The sequence below is a fragment of the Pinus tabuliformis genome, chromosome 4_2, assembly GCF_031772625.1.
Source record: "Pinus tabuliformis cultivar Carrire ecotype Pingquan chromosome 4_2, CPIR1, whole genome shotgun sequence".
In the NCBI taxonomy this organism is placed as follows: domain Eukaryota; kingdom Viridiplantae; phylum Streptophyta; class Pinopsida; order Pinales; family Pinaceae; genus Pinus; species Pinus tabuliformis.
In genome coordinates this window covers 763,048,017-763,069,899 of record NC_142304.1, presented here as the reverse complement: position 1 = coordinate 763,069,899, position 21,883 = coordinate 763,048,017, and positions in this window count along the sequence as shown.

Genomic DNA, 21,883 nt, shown 5'->3' with positions numbered 1-21,883 from the left:
ACTAGATTGTTATTAATACCATGCAAAAAAACATTATTAACCCTAATATTAGTATTAATAAATATAAAAATGGCACATGGTATTCACCTGGAATGTAGCCTATTTAAATGGGGGAATTAAACCAGCATAGATCCATCTTTACTCTGGATCTACTAACCCCCCGAGAGGTATCAAATATCGTGATATGCAAACTAGCATAGAGTGAAAAATTATTAGATCCCTCTCAGGGTGGATCAAGAGTAAAAATGGATGTTGTAATTTAATGTATGTTAAACATTTTAGCTTGGTTAAAATGAAAAATAAAATAAAAATCAACTATTAATTTTATTAATTTTTATAAATTACTAATAGTAATTTTTAAGCTCCAGGTTTATGATAACCCATGGTATTGACCCATGGTAATACCAAGATCTTACAAGATTTTATAATTGAGTAAAATATTCGCCATGCCTGGTGAGAGATTCGCCAAAAAAATATATAAACATATTATATTATTGATAAAATGGCCTTCCATTTTTCCTATATACCATGGAGATTCGCCCATTTATTATACATATAAATTTAGGGGGGTTTTTAAAATTTTCCTTGCATACAAGACATCTAACAAATCTAATGATGAGAATGAATGGCTGCATGTGATAGGCATGGTTCAAGGTCTGGCACATGGTGATGAAATACTAACGGATTTGGATGGAAAAGACAACTAGAAAAGATCTGACACGAATCCCCGATTTTGTAGCACAACCAATGCAAATTCTAGGTTTTGCGCTACAAAATCTCCTAACTACGAATCCCTGATTTCGTAGTGCACACAGTGTATTTTCTGAGTTTTGCGCTACGAAAACTCCTAGGTGATTTTGTAGTGCATGTCAAATTTAAAACAACCTTAACACATGACACTTTTGAAATAATGAGGGATCAATGATAGGTAAGACAAGATTGTTGACCTTATTTGATGATGGGAACAAGACTCCACTCTATGATTTAGACTTCCTAAACAAAACAATAAAAATGACTTGACCAAGACTAACATAAAACTTTGGAACCATACCAGTTGTCCAAATTTTAAAAACTTTTTCAGTGATAATAGTTAGCACCTCACTGACATTGGTTGCACATGTTGTTTCATTGAGTAGGCTCAGGAGTCCTCTCTAGTCCTGCCATGAATTATGCGGTGAAGACTCATTCTTATTTGCTTCTTCGCTTTGTTATGGCCTTATACCCTAGAGGCTCCTTTGTGTTGAGTTGTACTACTGCATTGCATTTTGACCATTTGGACACTTTTGGCCTTGAGCCGGCTTCACTTGGACTCGTGTTTAAGCCACTTTTTAACCATGTCTTCTGCAAAAATCAAACTTGCAATCCCTTAGCTTCTGCAACTTGACACATCTTCAGACCCATGGAAGGAACATCCCTTTGTGTGTCCTTGACCAGCTTCGCCTCCCTACATTTAGCATAGGAATGTTCCCATCCTAGGAACTAGATCATCTGTTTCACTAACACTCGTTCTTTCCACTGTACTATAGCATTCTTTTATTCTTTTTCTAGCATAAATAAAAAGATAAAAAAATTACATATTCCAAAAAAGAGCGGGAACAAGACAACATTTCCATATGTTGTTGGCAGCTAGAGTCAGTTGTGTCGCCCTTGAACAAAGCACTCAAAAGAAAGTCTCTCCTCCATTTGGGCAGGATTTAATTTGACTTAGGTATGCCTTAACCTTGCTATTGAGTCAGTTCTCCTCTGATTGGTTATCTCTTCCAATCATATGGAGAGTTCGTTCGTGCCTCCTGCATGACGAACTTATACAGAGTCATCATATGCTGCCACATGGTCATCATTGAGTCATGCTTTTGTTCAAGTGAAGTAAGCTTGAGTCGGCCTCTCTGCGGTGTCTCTTGACCTATTTTTCCATCGGCCATCCCTGGTTGTCAGTGTCTTGTCTATCATCACATAAGTTATATTGGTCCTTTACTTGTGCCGGTTTGAAAAGGTCTCCATTAACTTCTCGTTGGTGGGTCTTGTCCTTATTGATGACGACATATTGCTCTGAGGACAGGCCTAGAGCTGCACCTTGGCCCTATTTTCATTATTGATAGGTCACCTTGTGCTCAGCATTGATCATTATCATGGGTCTTTGACTGAGTGGTTTCCCTTGTGTTCAACATTAGATTTCATTATCACATATTGGGATTCGTGCAATGCCTTGGTTTCCATTTGACCCTATTGGTGGATTCCTCGCCTCTATATTAGCTTTCATTATTGGTTGGTTCAGAGGGTTTCTATCATGTGCTAGCTACATCTTGTGTACGTCAAAAACGTGCTTCGGTTGAGTTACTACATCTTTTTTCGGCTGATTCCTTCCACATTATTGGCCTACGGGTTACACTCGTGCTAGATTTATGAAGGATGCCTTAATGCCTTCCTTCTAGTGGATCTTTCCCTATCGACTACGACTCATTGCTCTGGGGAAAAGCTCTAGAGTCCATTTGGCAGTACCTTGGGATTTGCAGTCATCAATGGCAGATCCTTCAATATTGACAGTGGGAAACCATCATTGTCTCCTGATTGATAGATTCTTCCAGGTGTTCTACTTCAGTTCATCTATTCGCACTTGTTAGATTGTACTGGGTACCTTGACTCTCATTATCATTATTGGTGAGTAATCTCGTGTTTGTTAATGGTATACATCAATGACCAGTAATCAGACGATTTTTCACATGGTCGACTCCAGATCATTTATTCCCATTGTGTAGAAATGTACCACGATGGTCGATGAAGACCTCGAGTTGCGTCAGCATTCTTTGGTTCACTTGTCAGTTGCTCCTGTTGCTGCTAGTTGACACCATTCCACATTATATGTTGCAGTCCTTCATAGCGACATCCTACATGCTGACACCTGAGTTGCGATGTAGTATCATCTTATTCCATCATGTTCATTTGGTACTATTGGGATCAGTTTTGGACATCAGTGATCAGCTCCACCTTTCAGCTTCATTGATTATCTTCTTATATGTGATATTCAGACATGTACTTGTTCGATCGTGATCAGATGATTCATTATGTACTTTCAGTTCCTTATACTTGTATACATAGTGGATCTGCTTGTACTTGATATGAGGACATGCTTTACTTTCTCTAAGCATGGGTATGCCTGCCTCAGACACTTGTTTCTTTCTGATCTTCTTTTGTTGGCTTGGCAGGCTGAAATCTGGTGAAGTCCTTCTCAGTTTTTCGATAGGTTTCCTTTCCATATACTTAATACATTTTGGCCATCATGTTCCCCTTCTGACCTCATATATTAGGGGGCATCTGTTATAGCTCCAAATATCACCCTTTGTTTTTGTGATTCTTGGTTTATGGCCTAGGGAAAACCCTACTTCCAAACTTGGTCCAAATATTTTAAAAATAGTGTTTTACTCCCTTTACGCTACTTTGCCCTGTGTTAAAAGCGTGTACACGCAGGTTAGTCTATACCCAACCTGCGGATATGTGTTAAAACACTTAAAAAATTAAATTTCCTTAACTATGGGCGAAGATCATGGGTTTTACCTGTTGATTACCTATTAGTTCCCGTAGCCCAACTGTTCCCAACTATTTTCCAACTAAAAAACTAATCTGGGAGAAGTGTAAAAAGACTTCAATGGGAAGGCCTTAAGGAGGAGAGAAGAGATAGAATTACTATACTGAGATTATCCCCTGATCAACTCTGAAGAATCCCTTTGCTTCAAGCGCTTCCCCAAGTTCAAGAAACCCTTGTTTCCTTGAGTTTTGATGTTCTCTCATATGCCTGGAGATCATGGTATTGGTTATGGAAGAATCCTGTTGAAGACTGGGACTGAACGGACCTGGAGGATGGTTCCGCTTGGAGCCAGAAGAGGAAGACTCAGGTGAACTCTTTCCATGTATTTATTATAGTTTTATACAATAAAGAAATGATGTCTTGTTCCCGATACCAACTTTGTCTATGCATATGATGTTATTATTATGGTTTATATCTGAATGACTATCTTGATGTATAACTAACCATCTATATATATGATATAAAGTTGATTTCACTATAATATCTCTATGCTGCTATGTGTATTTGAATTTGCTGATTTGCAGGTTCGAAGATCATTAGGAGTTGCAGAGGTTTTGAACCCTCCAAACGAAGGACATCCGAGTATGTTCATCTTCGCATAGTTAGCTTGTTTAAGAATGTTGCCTGAGTTGAATACTTGTTTCTTGCTGTAGAATACTCCTGCTCTGCTAGGGTTCTGACTCAAAGCCTAGGGGATCTTTTCCCTTAACATATATGTTAGTTAACATGATGATTAGGGTTATAGAATTAATATTTTGATGTTCTATGTATCATGCTAAATTGAATTTTCCTATGCAGATGGTTAGGGTTACGACACTCAGGTATTAGTCAACTTATTTATGACATGTGTTGTACTAATATAGATTGACTGTGCAGATGTGATTATTATGTATGAATGATAATTGTTTATGATTTTATGATATGAACATGTTAGCTAGTGACTATTATGGATATCATGACCTTATTTATGTTTTATTTGATATGTTGTGAAGTTATATTGTGCTAATCTAGCTTGATTGTACAGAAAAGATAGCCTCCCCTGAGATACATTAAGGTATGAGTTTTCTTATGTAGTATACTTGGTGCTTAATTGTTTTATTATTTCGTATATTTGGTGTTTGAGTGTTTAGTGTCTATTATGTCGTCTAGTTGATTTATCTAACATGATATGTTTTTTAGTTTGTTGAATGTTTGATTTATTGCATGATATGAGTATGAGTCTATAGGACTGCATGAAGGAATGATCTTGTTTTAAGATGGTTTTACTCACACATGTGCATTGAGATAGCTAACATGTACTTGAGTGTAATAGGTGAAAGTTGTAGCATTATGTGTAATGACTACGAGTTGACTATGGATTATGACATGATTGTTAGTCTTGGTAAAGGTTGATTTTAAATTATTAGATATGATTCTTTTGATATTTGGAACATGTGGTTGTCATGTGTGAGTAGTTGCACCGTAACATGCTTGTCATTAGTATGACAACTTAAGGTAACTAAAATGTTTTTATGTTTACTTATGCACTGACAGTTATGTGTTTATGGAAGTATGATGCAGAGTATTGCATGGAAAAAGAGATTTCCATGAAATATTAAAGAAGGCTCAGGTTGATCTTTCACTTCGAGGCACTGGGAACCATGGGGATGGAGTCATGTTGTTTGTTGCTAGTCTTGTTCTTTTGTTCCTTTGTGATTTTTGTAGATTGTTTTGCGGTTTTTTTTATGTCTGGTGCAAGGCCTTTCCACTTTGTTGTGGAGTCGTGTTGTTATTGGTTTTCATAGTCTTATTCTTGTTTGTTTCTTGTGCTTTCCTTTTAAGTTTGAATCTTGGGAATTGGTTTTGGAAAGAGAGAAGTTAATAGAGCTCAAGGAGAGATGAATGAAACCCAATAAGTGATGTAAGGCCTAGATGAAGCTTAGTGCATGTATAAGGGAAGATGAAGGGAAGTGTATGACAACTAGTTGGATTGGTTGGGTCCATTGAGGCAAATGGAAGGTGATAGGACAATCATGAGAAAGGTAACAAAAAGATAAAGTAAATGGATTTGAGGTTTCAGATTCTTTGGCCATGTGAACTATTGTTATCAACATTGTGCATGTTGTGCATGAATAAAGGAAGTTCTCTTAACCTTGGCCTTATGATATCTAGTAATTATGTTGTGATCATGATTGCTTTATACTAATGTTTATAAGAATACATGTATGTATGCATGTCGTTTTCTAATAGGGTCATTAGGGATAATGATTTTTTTATGTTTATGGTTATATGTATACATTTATGTATGTATGTCGTTGTCTGACATGGTCACCAGGGATCATTCTTGTGAAAGAATGATTGCTTATGTAGGTGAATGAAATGAAGAGGTTCCTCGTTTATAAGGAATCAAGTGGGGAGAGTAGTCATGTAAAATATATGAGGTCAGTATCATGTGGATATGAATTGATATTGTATGCTTGTATTATGTCTATGTTTATGTTATGCCAGGTAATGCTGAAGGATACATCAGAGGAATTAAAACAATTTTCTTTGTGACATGCTAAGATAAGCATGGTCAGTGGAGAGACATTGGAAGCAAGGTTTCTTGGTAGACACAATATGGTTTTGGATGTGAAGTGCTATTGTTGTGTATATGTTGTGCATGTTGTATATTCTGTGATTGTACCTATGGTGATGTGTAATGTTGTATATGTAGTAATGTGTACATATGATGTTGTATGCATGTTGTGTGCATATGGTGTTGTACACATGTTGGATATGTGGTGTTGTGTAAATATGGAGCTATTTACATGTTGTATATGCATTTCTATGTACATATGGTGTTGTACGCATGTTGGATATCCAGTTCTGTATAAATATGGTGCTATGTACATGTTGTATATGCAGTGCTATGTACATATGGTGTTGTGTGCATTTTGTACATGTGGTGCTATGTACATAGGATGTTGTGTGCATGATTGTTTAAGTGGTGATGTGAGCATGTGGTGCCATGTACATGTTGTACATATGGTGTTGCGTGCAGGTAGTGTTGTGTACATGTGCTATCATGTACATGTCATGCATATGGTACTATGTATGTCTGGCATTGTGTACACATTATACACGTGGTGCGGTGTACATATGGCGTTGTGTACATGTTGTGCAGGTGGTGTCGTGTACATGTGATGTTGCACAGATGTTTCGCAGGTGGTGTGGTGTACATGTGGTACTTTGTACATGTTGTACATATGGTACTGATGCACATGTGGTATTATGTGCATGTCATACATGTTGTGTTGTTGGAATGCGGTACTACGTATGTGCATTGTGTAGTTGTGGTATTGTGACATGTATTTGTTGTAATATACTCTATGTACATATATGTATTTTTTTGTACATAGGGTTTATTTGTATGTATGTATTGTGTTGTGTCATACACCACCTGTAGGTGTATGTATGTGTTGTGTAGTACACTAGATTTAGGTGTATGTGTGGTATGTCAGGTGTGGGTGCATGTATTGCATGGTGTTGTATGTCGTGTGTGGTTACATGTGTGTGATGAAAACTATGTGTATGTGCACATGGTTGAGGAGAAGGCACTGGGTATTTTTTGGGCATGGGAATTGATCCAGAGTGCCTATGAAATAAGGACATAGGTAAAAGATAAGGATTGATAAAAGGATAAGTATTAGTATTTTATTTCAATTTAATTATGCATGTAATTTATGATTTTGGTCAATGATGGTTACATGTGATCTATGATTTTGGTTTATGATGGTTACATGTGATTTATGATTTTAATCTGTGTTGGTTGAGTTTGAGCTAACTGGATGTGATAGGTTTATTCATGATGATTTGGTAAAGAGCTAGTTTGACATGTTGTGATAAGAAGTGAATAGGATTGCAAGTGTACATTGTTGATGGGCCACCAATGAGGTATTATTTGGATTTATTTCAATTTGTCTTGAATCTAATGGAAATTATGTTCTTGGTAGAAGAAAACATGAAATTCCTGGGTTGGGTGGTTGAAACTAACAACAAACATTAGCAACAACATTAAAAGGAATTGAAACATGCCGTAGTATGCTGGTAAAGCATTAAGGAGCAGGGACATTGTGGGGCACTAATTTCCATGAGCATTCTATGACTGATATGATGGTTTTGAGGTAGGTATATGTTGGGTTATTTGACCTTCTGATGCGAAGAAGCCTTGACAAGGGATGGATCTCTCGGGATAGGGGATGCCAGGTAACTTTGAAGGTCAGTGACTACACAAAACGAGTGATTAGATTTCCCGAGGGACTGTGTAGCAGAGAAGGGAAGGCCGGGGATGGATTTTTTTTGTTCATTAACATTGCTAGATGGACTTTGATGCACATTGGGAGTGTTCCCTGGAACAATGAGCCGGTAATTGTTCATTGAGAGGACAAGTGGCGCTAGATTATAGTGCTACACATTGGATGCAGGTTTGACCCTGCAGTGGATTTTGTACTTCTTGGGAAGGAGATGAATCATGTATTACTTTTCTGGTGGAGGTGTGAGCCTCTGGATTCCCTTGTTGTGGATTCGGGCATCATATCCTTTATTTGTTGATTAAGAAAATGTGTATGTTTGTATATGTGGTTATTATTGTAAATACCGTAATGAGTTGTGTTATAAAGCTCTAGTAAATGGTATGATTGTCATGTTTCAGAAGTGGTGATTGTAAATATTGCAATGAGCTGTGTTATAAAGCTCCATGGGAAGTATGTTTTGTTTTCAATGATCTTGTTGTTTATAGATGTCATTGAATGCTGAGGCTATTGTCCCCCCAAGGGGTAGGGTTCTGTAACAACCCTGGTTAAAAAACCATGTAAGAATATATAAGACCATGTTCATGGGACATGTATTTCGAGATGAATTTTGGGCAAAGATATCCTAGTGGGAATCACTGGATGTGTTTATGACTAAAGAAAAATTGACAAAGGTAAAGGAAAAGGCATTAAAAAGCCAAAAGGGTATTTTTCGCACATTTATTTATGAAAATAAAGGAAAATAGGAGAAAAGGAAGGTGAAAGGTCACAGGTTTCATGTGAGGAGGAAAATGAAGGAAAATAATGGAAAATGAAGAAAATAGAGGTGTAATTGATAAAAGGGCTTATGAGGATTAATTGGCAAGCTTTGTCTTAGCTTTGGAGGAATGAAAAAGAAAGCAAAGGAAGGGCAAGGAAAAGGAAGGAAAGCGAAGATCAAGCAAGGAAGTGTAGGATCAAGCAACTTCAGCAGGAATACATTCAGGTACCATATTGCATGTGTGATTTCTTAGCTGGTTTTGACATGAATGGATTTTTATGTTGGTGTATGGTTCTCTTGCAATCAGTGGCATGGTTTTGTCAGGTTAAGACAGTGGGTTTTGGCCTAGCCTTGACTTTTTCCGGATAACCATCGTGCGATGGGATTTTTTCTTGGTTTTGATCTTTGGAATTTCTGAATGGATTTGGAATCCGGGAAGGAGGTGGTATCGGGAAAATCCCAAAGGCCTAGGAATCCCTTGACCAGTTTTGGCGAGATACACGGTAAAGCCTAAGGGTGGAGTCTCATTTTAGGGCCTAGTGATCCAATGTGGATTGCGATAAATCCTGGGAGACAAGGAGATGGAAAATTCCTCAAGGATAGTGATGGAGTTTGGAGGCATTCCTAGCTCAGTTTGGATTTGTGATCTCGGTGACAGTTTTGGTGAGTTCACGATTTGGTGAGGGTGGAGGTGGTTTAACCTCTAGATTCCCTTGGTTGTTTTTGAAGTTTTTTATCTATGAGATCCCACATTCATTCTTGGAATATGGCATGGGGGTGACTGAATGAAATGAAGTTTGGTTCAGCCATGTCTATGGTCAGGTGGTACGTGGAACTCCCGAACCTGGTCGGATTTGCCTAGGTTTAATAAAAGATAAGTTCTCTTGCTTTTGTACTTGTTAATATGTAGCTTTAATGGTTGTTATCTCATTGCTATTTTCATCATGTAATGCTGGTTATAAGCATGGTTATATGACTGGTTATTGTCATGGTTATTTCATGTATTTAATTGTAACTGAAAGGATAATGGAAGCAAGACCTAATTGATGTTAAAAAAATTAAGGGAAGAGGGTGACGATCCTTGTTTTCAAGTCTCATATGAGTTATCAGTAATTTATGCTCCGTCTTGTATTCATTTCTTGTAGATTGCATTGATTCCAAGTGTTTGACAGAATGTCATTCTTATTTGGGGATGGTCAAGACTAGACCTGGAGTTAGTTTTTGATTTGTAAGACTTGGTATTATGTAAATCATGAATTCTGAAAGTGTCATTGAGTTTTGGGCAGTGACCTTGGCTTTGGGCCTTAAAATGTGGCTTAAATTCCGAGGACATTGGCACAACACTAAGCAGGAAAGTCCCTAGATGCTAGCATATCGTGCTATGGGAGCATCCAGAGCCTTCTGGATGTAGGCATGCCCATATCATGGGAGCGTCCAAGGGTTAATTGTTCTAAAAACTCAGTGGGACTCAGCGGTTGGTTACTTGAGAGGTTGGGATGGTTCTTGAGGGACTTGTTGCTTATGTGGAAGGTCTATATGGTGTGTTTCATCGGTTCCACTTCCTTAAGGTGACTTACGAGGTTGAGTCATATCATAGTAACTTCTCATCACATGTTTACCCCAGTTAGATGATTACTTGGGTAGATGTGGGAGGAGGCGGTTACAAGTATCTCCAAGAAACCTGGGATGAATTCAAAAAAAAAAACTCATTATGATCAAGTACCATTTTGTTAGAGAACAGGTTGCTGAGAAAAACATCAAGGTTGAATACATTGGGATGAAAGAAAAAATCGCTGACATTTTTACCAAACCTTTACCACATGAGCCATTTGAGTATCTACCCAAAAATCTTGGGATTCTCCCACATTCCCATTAGACTATTCTTTTATTCATTCAAGTCGAAAGGGGGATTTAAGGCAAGTTACAAGTCGACAAGAGAGGAAACTTGTTAGGGGGACTTACCCTTTGTCATTGATATCAAAGGGGGAGAGAAAGAGCTAGGAAGGTTAGAAGCATGATGTCAGGGGGATTTATAATCATAGGTGGGGTACTTGTGTTGTCACCAATGCCAAAGTGGGATATTGTTGATAGGTGGTTGTCATTGATGTCAACCCAAGAAGCACCAAGATTTACCCCAATCTTCCATGGAAAATTTGACATGGAAATTCATGGAATCTTGTGTCAAGATCCTTCTAGATATATTCTCCTTGACGAGTTATTTCTGTTGATATATGGTACACCTTATTCACCAACAATTGTCAATATATGACAAGGATTCTCACCATAATATCACCACGTATAAGTTGAATAACTTCAAGATCTAAAGGTAGTAAACCAATCCTTGACTTCGCACTCGGGTAGGACCATAGGAACTAAGACAAACATTGGTTTGCTTGCTATTAGCATCAAACTTAAGGATTTTATTAAGATTTATTAAGGGCATGTCACTAAAAAGAAATAATTTAAGTCAATACGTATTAATATAAATATTAGGAAGAATACTAAAATGATTCACTTAAAATAAAAAGATACATATTTTAAATTATTTAACATTCTAAAATATTATGAATTACTTCTCCAATGTACATTAAGAAGCCCCTCCTTAACATCCAACAGTCAAATGATCATGGTTTATTTTTTCAAAAAGAGGATATGTCTCCTACAAATTAACATCCCTATCTAACGTTCAGTTGAGAACCTTATGATATATATTAATAGTCATTTAATGTAGATGGAAGTGATGTAGAGATGAATGCATATCTCCTCTGAAATTCAAGGACTAGCCTACAAGTATATCAACTAAGATCCTTTTTGGTTGGGGTTCGGATTAGTTGCAGGGCTAAACACTAAGAAATATTCAAGGATGGCAATCTATACGGGTTAGCAATTTTTTTCCATTATTATAAGGTCTTGGTATGAAGCTTAAATTACAGGACCACAAGGAACATATCACCTAAAGGTCTCGCCACATTGAAAATTGCATTATTTCAGGATAGCGAGGGTCTTCAAATTTTGTCACAAGATCTCAATTTGCAGCTAAGAGACCAGGTTTGCAATTTAAGCTTTTCATCATCATCAAGGGCCACGATCTGAAAATAAAAGTCTCGATCTACCTTTTAATGACTAGCATTGAGAAGTATGTCTAGAACATTATAACAAGACTACAAGTAAAGTCTCGGACAAGAATACTAGACTAGTAAAGTGTTTCAAGCCATTAACTGAACCGTGGGTTGAGAAAAAGACATTATAGAAATATGTATTAGGCTTGGTTTCTCCATAACTATAAGATATTAAGAGTTTCAGTAAGTATCATTGTCAAACTTTATGGACTTTTGTACTCTAAGGTCTATATAGTAATTAAGATTGTAATAAGTTGAGGACATTAACAGTTTTTGTGTCAATTTAAGGATTGCATTACAAGTTGTGGTTATTAGTTAGGATTGTGTCTAATTATGTTAGGGTTTACATTTAGTATTGTAGAGTTGTGTATGGTGCTTGATTAGAGTTTGTAGAAAATTTGTAATCAAAATTCATAAGAATTCTTGTTTATCATTCATGGGGTGTTGTTTAGTATTGATAGAATTGAAGGCATTCATTAGGTTTGTCCTAGTCAATAGTGTGTCCAATATTAGATTGATGGTAATGATTGAACAAGGCAAAAAATTAAGGACAATAAGAAAGACACAATCTCACTTCAGATACACATCGTAAGTATTTAATTTGTACATTTATTTTATGTACTTACATGTTTACTGCAGGAAAAGGTAAGTCAGGTAAGTACCATGTATTTGTTTTATTTCGTGACTGATTTAACCCTTTTGTGAAAGAAAAGGTAAGTTTGGGTTCTTGAATTAGTTTATTTTTGGTAGTCTGTTGTCATGGTTGCATGTTCAACATGGTAAGAACATCATCAAAGAACAATTGTGAAGATTCAAGAAAAGAGTAGCTTGAAAGAATAGACACACTAGCAGCCAAGCTTCAAGATGTCATTACTAAGATATATCATTATTTAATAAAAGCAACAAGGATATCATCAACAAAAGGTCACATCATTACGAGGGTACATCATTATCAAGGTTACCTCAACAAGGAAGCATTGTAGAGTTGTGAATTTCTTTGTATTCAGTCAACGTGCAAGTCATTATAGTGGATTAATTAAGTCAAAGGTCATTTTTTCAAGAATGTTATTGTACATCAATTGAAATATGTCAAAGTCATTGAGTTGAAAGAGTCAAGAAGGTCATTGTATATCATTGTAAATTTTTCAAGTCATTGAGTTGAAGAAGATTCAAAGGTAATTCAAATCATTGTAAGTGGGTTCATTGAATCCACTGGGTCTAAAGAGTCAAGAGTCAAGGAGTCATTGCACATCTTGTAAGTGGATCCATTGAATTCACTGTGTCATGTTTATGTGTTTTTAGGGTGGTACGGTGGTTCTAGGAAGGTGAATGAAGCCACCTACAGGTTGGGGCCTGTAAAAACTTTAGGGTGGTAGGGTGGTTCTAGGGTGAGTTGTGGCTCACCTGGGTGTTGGGGCATCCATTCAGATGACTGTTGATAAAACCAGTGCATTGGGGTGTACTTCTAGTGGGAGCTGGAGAAGAATTCTTTTCCAGTGTTCTAGGAAGTTGTAGCTTTCTTTTTTTTTGGGGTTGAAGATCAAAGAACTTATTAGAAAAACATTAGGTGGTTTTTGACCCGAAGGGGGTTTTCTACCTAAAAATTGTGTGCCCACTGTATCTATCTTTGCATTAAAATTTTGTGCCTACTTTATCTATCTTTGCATTGTTTTTTACTAGGCTTACTAAATAATTATAATATCTGAAGATTAACTAATGATCTGAAAAATATTAATAAAGTGTTAATTGTAAGAAATATTTATTCACCCACCCCCCCCAATATTTCCAACAATGGGAAGGATTGCACAATTTTCATTTGAAAGAGGGACTGATTGTCTATGCAAATTGTGAACTGCATAGTCTCAGTATCCAAGTATGAAGCTTGAGTCTTGGGACCACGAAATGTGTAGTCACAGCCTGGGCAGAGACTGAGAGAGACTGTGCATTGTGTAGTATCAATGGACAAGGTGATAGACTGACCCCTGGAACTGAAAAGTACAGAGTTGGGGCTAGGATGTGCTCTGCACTGTGCAATTCCAGAGACCAAGCTTGTAGATTGAGCCTTAGGATTGCACAGTGCCCAGCTGGGCAAGGAAAGCGTAAATATGCCTAAGGGAAGTGTGAAAAATAAGTAGATCTAAGAGATGGTGTGAGATTGAGTGTAGATGTGACTAAGTGCAAATTAATCATGATAGATCAAGTTCATAAATTGAACGAATGGGAAGAGAATCAAATTAGTGAGGAGAGTCATCGGAATGGTGACCGTCGACGCAAAAACAAAGAAAACCTATGTGACACTTGTGAAATTAAAATGATAGCTTGAAACAACACTTATACAAGCTAAAACAAGTTGAAACACTAGCAATCATGAATATAAACAAGTTAAACAACACTCGCACAAGACAAACGATAAAAAGCGATAGAAAAGATGACAAAAGATGATAAAAGAAAAACTCACCTAGAAATATGATGACAACTCCATCGAAGGTTCCTTGATCTCTTTGGGAATGTTAGAGCTTCAAGATCGAATGCTTAAATGATATCTAAAGGCACCATTTAACTAGATTTGATCAAAGGAGGTTTTATGACGCGCTTTCCTAGAATCAAGGAAATAGTGACACTTGGTGGAACATTCTAAAAAATAGAAATGTGCCACTTTGGAGATAGTAATAATACATGCCTACTTCATAGGGATTCTATTTTCCCTTTATTTTTATTTATTTTCTATGGGGGGGCGGGACTTTCCATGCACACTGCTTGGAAAGACTACATAGTTCTAGGGAACTAGGCAACTTTCTGGCTAAGTGTGCACTACACAGTTTCTGAGCTTAGTGATGGTTACACAATTTCTATGCTTGTTATTGGGATTCCTTCCATGAATGCAAAATTTATGAGCTCAAGGATGACTTCCAGTCTAAACTACACAATTCCAATCATCAAGATTGACTTCCTTCAAGAATTTCATAATTTATGGAGGCAAGCCCAGAACTATTGTGTGACTAATTTGGGAGACCAAATTATGACTTAGAATATTATCTAAGTGAGAAGACACAAGAAAAATGAAAAGATGAGTCATAAAAAAATTTGGAGGCTGGTTGTAGCCACTACAAAATTGGGGACATGCTGGTAGAACTCCAACTCTCTGTATGGACCTTGTCTCATTAAAAACGGGTCTAACATTTCTGGAAGTATTGTTCAGTTCATTAATTAACACAGCTTCTTCACTGAGCTTAATTTAAAGATATAGTCCTTACGATTCTTTTCATCAGCAACACACATACCAAGTCAAGTCAGACTGAGTTGTTTTGATTGGGGATGAGGAGTATATAAATGCACAAATAAAAATATTTTTATAGTGTTAGTTTTCATCTCGAGTGTTGCTCTACTGCCAGTAGGCCTGGACAATAGCCGAGTGGAGTCACTTCAGGAACACAAGAATTTTTCTGTTGTGAGCAAGGCTAGACAGTACCCCAACATAGTTACTTGCTTCACCTCTATATGTGGGAAGCCTTTCTCTTCTTTCACCCTTTATTTCATTTTTCATTTTTATTGTTCAAAGAACTATGCATAGGCACTTATTTATTTCATGGGGCAAAAGAGGGATACCTACTTATTGAGAGTAGAATAGGTTGTCTCTTCATAGAAGGATATTTATATATACCCCTGACATACTTTTTAAGGTTTTCTCCCTCTACTTACGCTACTCGACTTAGTTGACAAGGGTTAGCCAAAAATAGAACACTGATTAGAGTAGGAAGTACTAGTTAAAAGAGCAAGCATCATGGTTTCACTATTGTTATAACATGCCTTGTATACTTGATGCTCTGAGTCATGGCCTTAGGCAACCCTTTCCCTTTAAAATTGGTCGTTTTACTAAAAAACATTATTTTAAATTCCATACACAACTCTGCCCTTCAAAACGCAAGTACACACATGGGTCCATCTATACCCAACCCACATATATAATTTGAAATATAAAAAAATATAAAATCCCTTTTTTATGGGCGGGGTTTAGTGGTTACACCGGAAGCTCACCTACATGATCTCGTGGCCTAACTGTATCCCAACTAAAACAACTGTTTTGAGGTGGTATAAATACACTACATGGGAAGGCTTAGGGGGAGAAAGAAAGATAGGATACTGTTATTATATCCAATTGGTCCTTGATCAAGTTTGATTTATCCTTGTGCCTCATGCACTCCCAGGTATAGGAAACTCGTGTTTCCTCATTGAGATGCCCATCTCATTTATATGGCATCTATGTGTGTTCATTTGAAAGAGGATTGTTGAGGCTTGGGTTGGACAAATCCGGAGGAAGGTTTCGCTAGGAGCCGTGGTCAAATCAGGTTGTATTCTTCAATATTTATTTACAAACATCAATAAAGAGGATTATTTGTTAATGGTTGCAAAGAAATCTAGAAGAATACAACCTGATTCGACCATGGATCCAAGCGAAACCTTCCTCTGGATCCGTCCAATGCAAGCCTCAACAATCATATTTCAAATTCATACACATAGATGCCATATAAAAGAGATGGACATCTTTATGAGGAAACAAGAGTTTCCTATACCTGGGAGTGCAAGTGGCATAGGGATAAATCAGACTTGATCGGGCACTGATTGGGTATAATATCAATATCCTATCTTTCTCTCTCCCCCTAGGCCTTCCCATGAGGTGTAATTATACCACCTCAAAACATTTGTTTCAATTGGGATATAGTTAGGCCACAGGCTCATGTAGGTGGGTTGGCGGTGTAACCTATAAACACCTCCCATAAAAAAGGGATTTTATATCTTTTTATATTTCAAATTATATACGCAAGGTGGGTATATATGGACTCACGTGTGTACGCGCTTTTTGAAGGGCAGAGTCATGTATGGAATTTAAAATGATGACTTTTAGTAAAAGGACCAATTCTGAAGGGAAAGGACTTCCTAAGGCCATGACTCAGAGCATCGAGTATACAATGGTGATAAATTATTCTATAACACTACGACTCTCTCCGAAAGGAATATATTTTCCATAATAGTATCATCGATTAAAATAAACGCAAGATTCACATAAAGAGAGGGAATAGATAGATAACAAAGTGTTGATATCAGTACAACTTTCTCTTGGATTTCATTGAATAATCCTAGAATCCAAACACAGTCTCATGCAAAAACTGTCCTACATCTGAAAAGAAAATGAACGAAAATAAAGAGGCACAGTAAAGGTGAATGAAAGAAAATCAAGGAAACAAAAAGGAAAATAAAATGACTACTCTTACTCCTAACCTAAGTAGAACATAGGCCAACTTATGTAAATTCGTACTTTTAATGTAGCCATCCACGCATTTGTTGGCCTATGTAGACAAGAGCATGTATGTCAAAATGGATATATAAGAAAACCAATAAGAAAGAAAGATAAGACAATACAAACTAGAACGTTCAAAGCTTGAATGCACTCGTAGAAAAGTAAAAATGGAAAGCGCATGAAAGGCACTTTGCTAGATGTACCATGGTGTTCAAACACATTGCAAACTAAAAACAAGTAGGCACGCACTTTTGAACTGTGAAGGTGAGAAAACATGAAGAAAGAAGAAAATTTCTATTTTGCAATAGTGCTCGCGACGTACGACTCCTCCAATGGTTGAGTGATAGGATCGTGTAATACAGATGGAGGATTTGACAATTATAAGACAGATTGATTTTCAACATGTGTGATAGAGTGATGAGGAGCCTTAAAAGATTCAACATTATTTTGATCGAAAGAGGAATTGACCTCAAGACTATGATAAACTGACATATCCATCGGTTCAGGTTGAAGTGACTTGATCGCTTGGGGAAGTTCCAACTCATTAGAAGGTAGATCATCACAGATCGATGGATGGGAAATATTAGCAGTGGAAAAATTAGAATCATGACCAAAGGAATCAATGAAGAGGTCACGACAACCACAATTAGAAATTTCAGGATCACAGACAGAGGCATCCTCATGATTAGATGAATCAAAAAGAGGGGAAGATGAAAAATGATAAATTTCACCCTCTAAGTTTTCAGAAAGGTGAGATGAGATATTAGGAAGATCAAGAGTAGAATATTCATTCTATCCACATATGGATGAAAAATTGACATCCCACATGTTCTGTGAATGATCGAAAGTAGTAACATCATCATAAACCAAATTTTCACAAGATTCAACTGAAATTACATAATCATGGGAAATGTTAGTATGATGAAGGAGAGGTGCAGAAGGAAGAGAAACACCCTTCATCACAAATTATTGTTCAGCTATGGGATTTGCCACATAATCATCATGAATGATATCGCAAGTTGGTTGTCCAACACCAACTCCATCCAACACTTGATATTCATGAACATGACATGAGAGATTTGAAACATGTGAACACAACACATCACAATCCAAAGGATCAGAATGACCAAAGGATGGAGGACGAGGAGATAACACTTCATCACAATCATCAAATTGACAGTCCAAACCTGCATTGAAATTTTGAGTATGTGAGGTGGGAAAAGGTGGTGGTAGATCAAGAAATGAATTTTCAGCTTATCCTACCTTATCCTACAGAAAAAGAGTTGTTTGATCAGAGGATGAAAGAGGGTCACTTGGAACAAAAGCCTTGTTTTTTGCATATTTAGAAGCTCTAACACCGAGGTATGTTTGGAGTAGTTCAAAATATTCTCACTCATGTGGATTTTCTTAAATTTGAACAAGATATTGAAATATTTCTATTAAGAACTCCCAATCAACTTCATCATTATGATATTAAAAACACAAATGTGTAAAAAAATGTGAAAATGATGCAATGATTCGTCCGGTGATTTCCACAATTCTAAAATTTTCTTGCCCAGATGTTTACGACTGAACATATCAAAAATGTGAGACAATTTTGTGAAAAGATGCTCAAAAGAGTGTACGGAAGCATCGGTCAATGTGTGACACCACTTCCTTATGCACCCTTCAAATGTGAGGATGAACAATGTACACACAACATCCTTATTGTGGATGTTGTGCTGTGTGAAAAATTCAAGAAAGTGAAATATATGCCGAAGCAAGGTTGTCTCACCCTCACCATCAAATTTAAGGGTTGACAAGTCATCTACAATGCTCGTCAGAACTTGCATACTTACGTCTCTGGAAAAACATGTCAGGATTATGATTATGGAAGAAGTCATTAAGTGAGTGAAAATTTTCAAAACAAACTTGAAGGGCTCAGCTTGTCATCTAGACCTCCTTCTACTACCAGAAATGTTGATGGTGTTAGACCTGCCAACATTCAAGGGATCTCCCTGATATGAAGTCCCAACTAGACGTCACACCATTTGGAGTAGGATTCACAATTGTGGGTTGTAATGTTATGCCTTGATCGTAGAAACACATAGAAGTAAGTATGATAAATTTGGGTGAGAGAAGGTGTGTGACCCTGTAGAGAATCAAGTGCGATGCATGAAGGTTCCAGAAGACGAAGGGAAAAGGAAGTGCACCCCTTGGAAGCCTGTAATAGTACGTAACTTAAAAGGAACACATGAGCGAAAATACATCACAAGCTAATATGAAAAATAATCTACAGGTTAAAGTGATGAGTTGATACAACAACACACATTCAACAAGACTCATACAAATGCAAACGAAATAGTTCATAAGAATATGTGTAAGTTAAATAGCATACATTTCCAATACAACAAGAATAGTCCTACTATATTAACAACATATGCATGAAACTGTATTGGATCTGATTTTATTATTATAAGTGAAAGTTACATTCATACATAAACCATTGATGACCACTAACCCCAATAGTGAAACATTATAGTCAAGAACACCAGCTCCTCCAAAGAAGTATACTCGCTCTACGCTATCGAGAAGCCAAGGCTCTTCACAAGACTCCTAAGTTCTTTCTTAGCCTAAGACTAGCCAAAAGATTGGCTCCAAAAATTTTGTTACATGAGTTATGAGGTTATATTTATAACAAGAGGAGGTGACTCTTCAACTCCCCTTTGTAACCTTTGGAGTACCCTCATGATTCTTCAAATTATTTACAAAGATGACTCATTACATTACATGATGACTCTTCATATTCCAATATTGACACTTGGAATTTCACCTACAACATAATTACAAATAATATTACATTTTACACCTGTACCCGTATAAGAAAAATAGGGTAGAGACAACTTGAAATCCTAACAAGAGACAACACAATGATGCTTAAGCTTGGGTGAAGTCTATCTTAACAAGATCCACTTGCTGCTTCTCGATCACATATTGGTGCCAAGCTTGATACTGTGTGGTGATGTCCCCAAACTTCATGATGGCATTGGGATGGAAGCAAACTCTAGCCTCCATAACATCCGGTGACAGTGATTTGGAACCAGTCTTAACTTCGTTCTCCAGCAAGAGCAACATGGATCTAGTCTAGATAGAACCACCAATGTAGTTCAACATGTTTTTTCTTTTCAACACTAAATCCTCATTGGTGGGAACTTGTCTCAGCTACTCTAAGTACTCTTCAATATCTTGCATGACTTGGTGTTTTCGGTTAGCTTCGATGAGTGAGATGACTGATCAGATCTTGGGGGTTCCCACCATGAAATCCAAATTGTTGTACAACCCTACATATGAGGCTTGAATGTTTCCAATGAACGAAGCAAGTTTCTTGTTGTTTTGAATCAACATTCGAATATTTCTTTCTCTATCTCTTCATGTGGCTTCATCTCTTCTTTACCAAAGTAGGCGATGCCCCTTTGTATCACATTGTCCATTCTTGCACGGAAGTTTCCACATTTCTAAGAGTCTTGACAAATTCCTTTCTCTGCTGCTACATTCTATGCAAGCAGACAACTACCTTATGTACAATCATGTTCTCCTCATAGAGATCCCGCATGGTGTTGAGTTGTTTTAATCATTGTTAATATGGATGAACCACAACCATTATTTGTTAACCCAGGGTAGGTTTGTTTATTTCAAAGGAGTATGCACTATCTGTGCTGATACACTTAAGCCAAGAGTAAAAATAAAAGACAGAACAAATGTCACTGAAATTAATTGCAGAAATCAAAGATATTCTACAGAAATGAAACCACACTTCATGTTACCAAGGAAAAGGCGTGCCATACACCACACCACTAACTAAGCCAGATGGATTAATATTATGTTTAGATCAATCTTGTGTGACAACATATCAGAAATCTCGAAACAAAAATAAACCCATTCTGCAAATTACATGGTGACGTAAATAATTTCACACTTACTGAAAGGAACAATAATTAATCTACCACTATGCTACTGCTACAGCTGCAATCCCTACTAAAGATGAGGGGCCTTCCTCCTTAGTAGGGCACAGGGATGAGATACAAATTAGTAAAGTCTCAGCACCACATTTGTAAAAACATCAGTAATGCTATCCTTTGTATTAAAATGGTTATGAATTACAAAAGAAAAATAACGATATTGTCTGTCCCAATTACATGGAACTGAGTCCCCTTTATAAGATTTACATGTCCAAAACAAGAAACAAATCAATCATGAGAATCTGATTCTCATGATTCTCATGTTCATCAATATCGAGAGAAAATAGAAATTCTTACAACATTTTCTAAATACAAGGCCTATTGATGTTACATAATTCCTCAAAATCACAACTGCCTTGACTCCTTTGCTGCCCATAGATAATACAATATTTAGGACAGTTGTCCTATGGAACAATACCGACGGTCCTAGACAATTACGGTGTAGTCAACATCCCATGGTGTAACATCAATTCAAGGTGTAACAACAATTCTTGAGGTGTAACAACAATGTTTGAGGTGTAACAGCAATTCGAGGTGTAATAACAAGTACTCAAAAACTCCTTTGTGAATTATCACACCGCTGCTCATCCTTTGGCCATAAACTTTGGAGCATCACATGAAATAAATAGAGCCAGAGAAATTTTTTCCATAATTGCCTCGGTTAACCATGAAAAGGATATCACCTCATTCATACTTAACAAAAATGGAAAAATAATATGTCAAAACAAAAATGGATTCTTATAAACGAGAAAAAGGTAATTATGACATAAAGTCCACAAGTTTAGAGGTGAAATGGTCAAGGATGGGGGGAAAATGGTGTCCAAAATATGCACAAAACTTGCACCCAACATCTCCC